Source organism: Spermophilus citellus (genome assembly GCF_964194105.1).
Source record: "Spermophilus citellus genome assembly, chromosome: 3".
Classification (NCBI taxonomy): Eukaryota; Metazoa; Chordata; class Mammalia; order Rodentia; family Sciuridae; genus Spermophilus; species Spermophilus citellus.
Genome location: NC_138184.1, coordinates 148281194 through 148291755, shown reverse-complemented (window position 1 = coordinate 148291755; position 10562 = coordinate 148281194). Strand labels below are relative to the sequence as shown.

Below are 10562 nucleotides of genomic sequence, written 5' to 3'. Positions count from 1 at the left end.
ATATTAAATATGTACCATATGATCTTGATTCAAATAAACCAACTTTGAGACAATGACCAAAATTTAAAGAACTTGGAATTCAATGATATTTAGGAATTGTTAATTTTATATATATGTAGATAATGTATCTAATTAATAGGTTTTATTTTTGGATGTTTCCAGCTATTACTTTTCTTCGTCATTTGCCCTTTGTAATGCTGTCGAAGTAATATATGCACTAATGGGGTTATCAGTCACAGTTTCTTGTCTCATTTTTCCTTCCTCCAGTCCCTCCTAATCAATTTTATTTGTTATAATGCTTAGTTCCTGATTTACCTTATTTATTTATTTACTTATTTATTTTTGCTAGCCTGGGATAAAACCCAGAGCCTTGCAATTGCTAGGCAAGCACTCTGACACTCAACTACACCCCCAGCTCTCAAATAGTCTCTTGCAACTTAGATATTTCTTTCTTTCTTTTTCAAAATATTTTTAGTTGTAGAGGGACACGATACCTTTATTTTATTTATTTATTTTTATGTGGTGCTGAGTATCGAACCCAGTGCCTCACATGTGCTAGTCAAGTGCTCTACCACTGAGCTACAAACCTAGCCCCCTAGATATTTCTTTAAAGCTTCATAATCAAGACCTCCCAAACTATGCACTTAGCTCCCAGTCATAATTTATGAAATGATTTTGAGCTTTACTTGTGTAATGCAATTTAAAAACATTAGTTTCCTCTTTTAAAAACTCCCTTTTTCCCCCATAATGCTTTGCAATAACAGGGCTGACCTGGACCTTCAACTATAGTTCTATGTTAGGATAATGGAACATTATTGTGAAGATTTCTACCCCTGGACAGGATGTCAACATTTGACTGTGTCTGTTGTTGATACATATATATGACGTCTACTTAAAAAGAAAGATGGTGAACTTTATTATAAGGGAATTAAGCTGATCCTTTTAAATCTCTGATCAATCTTAGCACCATTAAAAGTGAGATCATCATTTAGATGTGATGGTGCAACTGTAGTCCCAGCCAGTCAGGAGGCTGAGGCAGGAGGATGACAAGTTCAAAGTTAACCTGGCTCAAAATAAAATTAAAAAGGCTGGGAATGCAGCTCTTAGAGGTCAGAGGTAGAACCTCTTGGGTTCAATCTCCTGTAGTGTGGGGTTGGGGGGGAGGGGAGAGATAAGACGACCAGTTATGAAATATCTCATGATATGATGTATTTTCTACTACATCTACTACAGGGCCTCCTATGAAGGGTTGGTTGGTTTGTTTTTATGGCAGGTGGAACTCAGGGAGGCTCTAACACTGAGCTACATCCCCAGTATCCACCCACCCCCACTGTTTTTCTTGAGACACTTTCTTCTCAAGTTGCCCAAGCTTGCCTCCACCTTGAGATTTTCCTGACTCAGTCTACAGAGTAACTGGGATTACAAGTGTTCCTATTAAGTATTCTTGATATCAAAGCTAAGAAAGTCTTAGATCTCGCCAACAGTTTACAGGAAATATAGGGACTTGAAAAATAAGTTAAAAGAAACAAACACCAGGGCTAGGGATGTACCTCAGTGGTACAGTGTTTGCCTAGCAATGCATGAGGCCCTGTGTTCAATCCTAAGCACCATGAAACAAAATTTTTAAAAAACCCCAGACACCAAAAAGAAGGAATCAGCTTTCACAAGACAGATAACCTAATTTGTCCAACAGAATAAAACCAGAGGGGGAGTACCATGGACTCTTATGGACTGTTGTAAGATACATAATTGAATATGTACCATATGATCTTGATTCAAACAAACCAACTTTGAGACAATGACCAAAATTTAAAGAACTGGGAATTCAATGATATTTAGGAATTGTTAATTTTATTAGGTATTAAAATGATTAATTCATTTAAAGAAAAACTTTTAATCATGAAATTGCTTATCTGAGATTTGCTTCCAGAGGGGGGAAAAAGACCAGAAAATAAATAAACACCACAAATATGGGGAGGATAATTGTTAAAATTGGGTAGTGAGTACAAGGGGTTCATTATTTTATTTTTGCATGTTTGAAAGTTTTTATAAGTTTTTTTTAAAGCATCAAGAAATTGTTTTTATTGTGTCATACTAAACTGGTACTGATTCAGAGAAAAATGGTAAAAAATTGTCACTGCTTTACAATAAATGTCTAACATTTAAGATATAGCACTTTGAAGTACAATAATTACTTGAACAAAGTTCTATTTTTTATTTTGAAATAATTTCATAATTATTTTAAAAAGTTATAAATATAATAATATTTATTATAAATATAAATTATAAGTTATAAATTATAAATTATGTTATAAATTTAAAATATAAAATTATTTTAAAAAGTTATTCTGTAGATGGACAGAATGCTTTATTTTATTTGTTTACTTTTTTTAATGTGGTGCTGAGAATCGAACCCAATGCCTCACACATGCTACGCAAGCGCTCTGCGCCCCATCCCTTTGTCTTACATCATTTTAAAAATAAAAAAAATTTATCACAATATATTGATATAATTTTCCTGTTATTGTTAATCTCTTACTGTGCTTAATTTAAAAACATTATCATAGATATGTATGTACAGGAAAAAAATATATATGTTTCATGTAGTGCCATTTCTGGTTTCATGCAACCACTGGGGAGTTTTGGAATTACTGAGTGAGAATAAAGGAGATTATCAATAAATATATAGAAAGATGCTCAACATAATGACATGAGAATCAATAGCACAATGAAATTGTACTTCAAATGTGCCAGGATGGCTATAATAATAATTTTTTTTAAAACAGAAAATAACAAATGTTGATAGGGATGTGGAGAAATTGGACCTCTGGTTTACTGTTGGTGGGAATGTAAACTGGTACAGTTTGGCAGTTCCTTAAAAAATCAAAACCAAAATTATCATCTGACCTAGCAATTCTGCTCCTAGGTTTATAGTGAAGAAAATTGAGAACATATGTCGACACAAAAACTTTTACATGAATGTTTGTAGCAGCATTGCTTATAATAGCCAGAAAGTGGAAACAACTCAAATGTCCATCAGCTGATGAATGAACTAAAAATATTATTTATTTTAAAATATTTACTTTTTAGAAGTAGTTGGACACAATATCTTTATTTTATTTATTTATTTTTATGTGGTGCTGAGGATCGAACCCAGGGCCTCACGCATGCTAGGCAAGTGCTCTACCAATGAGCCATACCCCCAGCCCATGGTATATTATTTAGTCATAGAAAAGAATCAAATTACTGGGCGCTGTGTTACATGCCTATAATTTTGGTTACTCGGGAGGCTGAGAGGCAGGGGTTCAAGGCTAGCCTGGGAAACTTAGTGAGACCCTGTTTTTTTTAAAAAAAAAAAAAAAAGAGCTGGGGATGTAGTTCAGTTGTAGAGCATTCATAGGTTCAATCCCAGTAAAAAAGGAGGAGGAGGAGGAAGAGGAAGAGATATTGTTGCATGGTATACAATATGAATAAACTTTGAAAACTTGCTAAGTGAAAGAAGCCAGATGCAAAAAGCTGCATCCTATTATGTGAAATTTCAAATCCATAGATAAAGAAAATAGATAAGAATTTTCAGTGGATAAGTGTGGGGACAGGAGTGAGACTAACAGCCAGTATGCACAGGGGTTTTTTGGGGGTGATGGAAATGTTCTGAGATTATCTAGTAGTAATGGTGTACAACATGTAAAATATAAAGTAATGTGCTACATAACTACATTTTATTTCAGTAACAAAGCCCATATATGACAGTGGTCCTCTCAGTTTATAATGGAAGTGAAAAATTCCTGTGCCTGGTGACATTGTAGCAGTTGTAATATCATGTCCAATGCATTATTCACTGGTTTGTTGTGATGCTGGTAAATAAACCTTCTCTGCTGCCAGTCATATGAAAGTACAGCACATATAATTATGTACAGAACCAAATACTTGATAATAAAAAAATTATGTTACTGGTTTATTTATTTACTATACTTTTAATCCTTTTTTTTTTTGTACCAGGGATTGAACACAGGAGCACTTGACCACTGACCCACATCCCCAGACCTACTTTGTATTTTATTTAGAGACGGGGTCTCACTGAATTGCTTAGTGCCTCGCTTTTGCTGAGGCTAGCTTTGAACTTGAGATCCTCCTGCCTCAGTCTCCCAAGCTTCTGGGATTACATGCCTCCATGCCCAGCTTCCCAGCCCTTTTTGTTTTTTATTTTGAGAGAGGATCTCACTAAGTTGCTGAAGCTGGCCTAGAACTTGCAATCCTCTTGTCTCAACCTTCTAGGTTAGTGGGATTACAGGCCTGTATCACTGTGTATAGCTTGCTAAATTCCTTCTTGAATACTTCTTTCACCTTCTTGCTCTAGTCCATAGGTTCTCAACCAAAGGTGATTTTTGTCCCTTTCCTTAGAGGATACTTGGCAATATCTAGAGGTCTTATTTTTTATTTTTCCTGTTCTGGGGATCGAAACTAAGGTACTCTACAACTTAACTATATCCCCACCTTCTTCTTCTTCTTCTTCTTCTTCTTTTTTTTTGTTTTGTTTTGTTTTGTTTTGTTTTTTGAGACAGGGTTTTGCTAAATTGCTAGGCTGGCCTCAAACTTTCCATCCTCCTGCCTCAGCCTCCTGAGTCTCTAGGATTACAGGAGTGCACCACTGAGCCAGCCTTGGAGGTATTTTTTTTTTTTTTTTTTTTTTTTAGTGGTGCTGAGGATTGACCCTTGTTCATTTGAGGCAAGCACTCTACCAACTGAACTATATCTCCAGCCTCTTGGATGTATTTTTAATTGTCACAATGGAGGTGGTGTTACTGGCAGTGATGTTGATAAGTATCCAGCAATAGGGCAGCCCTCCACATCATCAAAGAATTATCAGAATGCAAATATCTATGACATTGAGTTGAAAAACCCTGACTGCCCTGAAAGCACTGCTTCCCCTGTAGCATTCACAAATGTCTGGGTTTCTTTCTTTTTTCTTTTTTTTTTTGGTACCACTGGGTCTGGGGGTAGGGTAGAGGACTTCCTTCCTTTTTATTGCTGCTTCCCTAACTTCTGAAACAATAAAACAGCTTGGCTTTTAATTTCACATCCTTAGATGTTACTTCTCACTACTTCTCCCTGTTGTCAAGAAGAGATTTTTACCTCCTCTTTCAACTCTGATTCTCTCCCACATTAGGACTGCGTTAGATCCTGGCGATTTCATGATCCAGGCAGATGACCCTTCCAACATCTTGGACTCTTAGTACTGTACTCCTCTTCTTAAAGGAATATGACTCTCCACCCTTCCTGTGTCACTCTCTTCCTTATCATCACCATGAATTGCAACCCTACTGATATCTCAATTCAAGCATTCACTTTCTGACCACCACTTCCTTGTGTGTAGTTCTGATTTATTCTGTTTTTAGCCCATTTCCTCTAGAATTGTGATTTCAACAAACCTTTGATCTGATTTTAGGACTCTCAATTTACTGACCCTTAGAATTTTTCCCTGTCCCTGGTGAAATTAAATTTTCATGTACACAGTACCTGTATTCATGCAGCTAAATGTGGCAGGAAGAGAAAACCATTCAATTATGGTAAATGTGTTCTGTGTTTATGTTCATAACTCTCAAGTGGGCCCTTAATGTTGCTCAACAATATATTTGTCTAATTTATTTACTTGCTTTTCATTAACTATTTTACTCCTCCTTTTCCTTTAAATTTCAAACTTTCCTTTCCTTAAACTTATTCTCAGCTGCTGACCTTGCTTCCTGTTTCACTAGGAAAACAGAATAGAATTTCCATACACTTCCACTACCCCATCAACTCACACACCAGTTACTCTATCCTAAACTACTGACATTTTCCTCCTGTCACTGTGAATGAATTGCCCAGGCTCCCAGACAGGGTCAACTCATCCAGCTGTGGTATGCTGGAGACCATCACAAGGCTCACAAAGACTGATTTTTTTAAATTTCAGGAGTTTGGGGGTGGAGTGGTGACTCAGTGGTAGAGTGCTTGCCTCATATGTGTGAGGCACTGGGTTCGATACTCAACATCATATAAAAATAAATAAACAAAATAAAGATATTGTGTCCATATGAACTAAAAAACATAGATATAAGGAGTTTTATGAGTTGCTTATTAAATTGTAATCAGCCACTAGAAGAGTATTTATATTGTGGAAAAGAACAAGTGCTAAACATCAGTGCAAATCAGTGTTCTTTCTCAGAAAGCTTTTTGTTGTTGTTTGTTTGTTTGTTTGTTTTTTGTACTGGGGATTGATCCCAAGGGTACTTACCACTTAGCTACATCTCCAGCCCTTTTAATTTTTTTTTATTTTTGAGACAGTGTTTCACTAAGTTGCTGAGGCTGGCCTTGAACTTGTGATCCTTCTGCCTCAGTCTCCTGAGTAGCTGGGATTACAGGTGGACATCACCATGCCAGACCAGAGAGCTAGTTGTCATGTATGTGTGTGTGTGTATATATATATATATGCCATAAATATACATATATATAAAACATTGAGAAATTTATGTAACTGATTTTAATATAGTATATTTTCTGATGTAACTTTTCCCTTACAACATTGTGACTATGAGATACATTCAGATTGATATGTGTAATTCTGATTTATTCATTTTCACTTTCCTGCCCTACCCTGCAAGAATGTAAACTCCATGAAGACACAGATTTTTTTTTTAATTCTCTGTTGTATCTCTAGGGCTTGATACAGTGCCCGGCAGAAAACAAACTCAATACATGTTTATTTGATGGAGTGAAAGGGGTGTGCCTGAAATTCGACATCTGCCACTCCTCTGAGGTAAGGCATTGCTTAGGTTTTTTTTTAGTGATTAGTAGATTTTAAAAAAATATTTTTAATATATATGTATATTTTAGTTGCAGATGGACACAATACCTTTATTTTTTAAATTTATTTTTATGTGGTGCTGAGGATCAAACCCAGTGCTTCACACGTGTGAGACAAGCACTCTCCCACTGAGCTACAACCCTAGCCCTAGTGATTAGTAGATTTTAATACACTGAACCACTTGCATTTTCAAACTAATATCAAGGAATTTATCCTTTTCTAACCAGAAGAGGGCAAACTTGAAAAAACTAGTAAGCAATGTAAGTGTCCTCAAAGTAGAACTTTGCCGTGATTTGGAGATCCAAAGCCACCAGGTGGCAGTCTGAGCATGCTAAAAACCCAAAGTGAGGCAGCCAAATGGCAGGGATCTCAGAATGCAGGCCTGGGACCTCAAACATACACATTTCCCACTTTAATTTTAATTTTAGTCAACTCATCTACCTACCTACCTTTCTTTCTTTCTCTCTCTTTTTCCTCCTTCCCTCCCTCCCTTCCTTCCTTCCCTTTATTTCTTTTATACTGGGGATTGAACCCAGGGCCTCACACATGCTAGGAATATGCTCTACCACTGAGTTACACATCCTAGCCTTTTTTATTTTTTATTTTGAGACAGGGTCTTGCTAAGTTGGCCTTGAATTTGTGAGCCTTCTGCATCAGCCTCCCAAATTTCTGGGATTATAGGCTTATGCCATGGTGCTGGGCTCAACTAGTCTTTCATTACAATTTTTCTTCTGTAGATTTATATGTTATACTTTTTTCTCATATTTGACAATACTAAATTTAAGGTGTTGAAGCAAAATAGATTTTTAAAAAATTATTGAGCTAAAACATGTAAAAATCATCATTTAACCATTTTAAGTACAATTCAGTGGGTTTTGGTATATTCTCAGGTTTTGCAACTACCACCACTAATTTCAAAATATTTGCATCATCCTAGAAAGAAACCTTATGACCATTAATTAGTTACTCCCCAGTCTTCCTTGCCCTCATCTCCTATTAACCACTAATCTACTTTTTGTTTCTGTGGATTTGTCTATTTTGAGGATTTCACAGAAATGGAATTAAACAATATGTTGGCCAGATTTTTTCCCCCAGTGCTAGGGATTGAACCCAATGCCTGGTACATATTAAGCAAATACTCTGCCACTGAATTACATCCCCAGCTCTGTGAGCCAGATTTTAAACAGCAAGATTTAACTAAGAGGTAAACATATGAAGCTATGTTTTTAGGAGTTTCATTTAAAATATTGAAATTATATGCAAGATAGAAAAACACACAGTTTTGGAACAACTAGCAACCCTAACTTGCTTTCATAGTTCTTAATAGGTCATTAAAACCAGAGTTTTAATGACAATCTGAATTGAGCTTATCTGCCTTCTTGGGCAGGAACATATTTTGATTCTTTTAATTGCTTTGATATAGAAATTGAAGGATGGAAGTGATAAGACTGATTAATTTCTTAGCAAAAAGTAAAGCAATATCCAGACTTTACCCATCATCTTTCAGGCTTCTGCTAAAGGCAAGATCCTTTCATAGACTTTTTGTCTCTGGGCCTGGAGCTGTCTTCCAGTATTCCTGATGGTTTTGTCCACACTCTACAGATATCTCTGGGGGACTGCAGGGCTATTGTTAAGCAAATATTAGGGGAAGCACAGAGAGGGGTTTTTCTACCTTTATAACTTTCCAAGCCTAGACATTGTGAGTTCACAGCAACATTTATTCACAACTTTCTTCATCATATTTGGGATACATAGAAAATAGATTTTCTCATATTGCTTATAGATAAGCAAATTTTGTCAGGAACAAAAGCAAAAAGAATTTCTAATGCAAGGAGATGTAAACAAGAGGTTTGAGTATTTTAAGTAGAGATCTTTTGTATTTGGAAAGAATTTAAATTACATTTTGGAAAAAGCATGGGTCTTTCTTCAAAACAAATGTCTTTAGTTGTTAATCTCTCTACTACACATGAATCAGGAAATCATAATATAGGCATAAGGATCATCAGGCTTCAAAAAGTTTGAGATTCTCCCTCAGCACTGAAGGATTCATGTGCTTTAAGATTGAAATGCATTGAAATAACAAATGGGGAGAAATAATCCTATCTAAAGTTGTAATTTTTATAGCAATAGGAATAGTCAGGTATGTCTTAAAGATTACAAAAAAATAGATTTTAAAAAAGTTAAAAGAAAAAGGCATAATTCATTGGAATGATTTTTTATTCATTCTTTTATTATCATTCATTAAGTATTTAATAAGTGCCTATTTTTTGCTCTCTACTGTACTAGATGTATCATGGCCAAGGTTACTCAATTGACCTCAAATGCTCAATTATGATCACATAAATTTAAAATGACCTCAGTGAAGAAGAAAAGAAGGTGTCTGAAGATATCATTATAATAAAATGAATCATTTTCTGATTAGTTCAGATTTTAGTAGATAACAGGCATGATGGAAATAAAAACATGTGACTAAGGATGAATAGAGTGCCATACACCTGTAAAAATGGCATCAGAAATCCCAAGTGAGTGGAGAATTGCAAAAATGCTAAAAACAAGAGTTTTATATATCATATTTAAAGAAAATAAATGAATAAATAATTGTTCTGGAGAGCAATACTCAGTAAAATTGATAATATGTATATTCTAAAAACCAACAATTTGACTCCTGAGTATATATCCTGGAGAAATTCTTCACAGATCCTCAGGGAGACAGAAATGAGGTTGTTCATTGTGGTTTTGTGGTTTTGCTCAGACATGAGCAAGAAGGGCCTTTGCTCTAGTACTGCACTTTACAGATCTTTCCATATCATAGTGACCCAAAAAGTATATTTCTTAAAGTACACATAGGTGTCTTTGTCACTGACTTGGTACTTAGGACCAACATCACTGAATTAGAATGCTATGAAGGTCTTTAGGTTATGCTGCTACTAACCTAGGACATGGATACAACTTTGGAGCATAGGGAGCCCTTGAGTAGAAAAAATGCTTAGATAAGGGAGAAAACAAATTAATGACTTGTCAAGTTCTTCTTCTCAGATCCTAAAAATGAAATAAATTCTTGCATAATAGAGTATCCTTTTCCAGTAGAGCTGAGCACCTTTTTTTTTTTTTTTTTTTTTTTTTTTTGCTTCTCTTGGTGTTTCAATTCATGGTACTCATGAATTAGCACCACCCTTGCGACAGACAAACCTAGCAGGTGAGGAGCATTTGCAATAATGAGCAATATTATTACCATATGTGTACAGGTGTAGTTTAAATAGAACAGACTTAATATGGAAACTGATTGTTTATACTGGCAATGAAATGGACACAGTGATAGAATTATGAATAGTTTTACTTGAATAAAAATATATCAAAAGATTTTGCCTAGGGCTGGGGATGTGGCTCAAGCGGTAGCGCGCTCGTCTGGCATGCGTGCGGCCCAGGTTCGATCCTCAGCACCACATACAAACAACGATGTTGTGTCCGCCGATAACTAAAAAATAAATATTGAAAAATTCTCTCTGTCTCTCTCTCTCCCTCTATCACTCTCTCTTTAAAAAAAAAAAAAAAAAGATTTTGCCTAGTTTTCATAAAAATTTGGCTTTATTTTAAATATTTTTGCTAGATATTCTGATAGTCATTAATTATTGCCTTTTATTGTTGTTGTTCTTTTGTTTTTTGGTACCAGGGATTGAACCCAGGGGCACTTAACCATTGGGCAACATCTCCAGCCCTTTTT

At 35.4% G+C, this 10562-nt stretch overlaps 1 protein-coding gene across 2 annotated transcripts in view; it reads left to right on the top strand.

Moving 5' to 3' along the window:
• Positions 1–10562, top strand: part of LOC308643867 (protein FAM221A) — a 330925-nt gene that overhangs the window by 220295 nt on the left and 100068 nt on the right. The window lies entirely within an intron of this gene.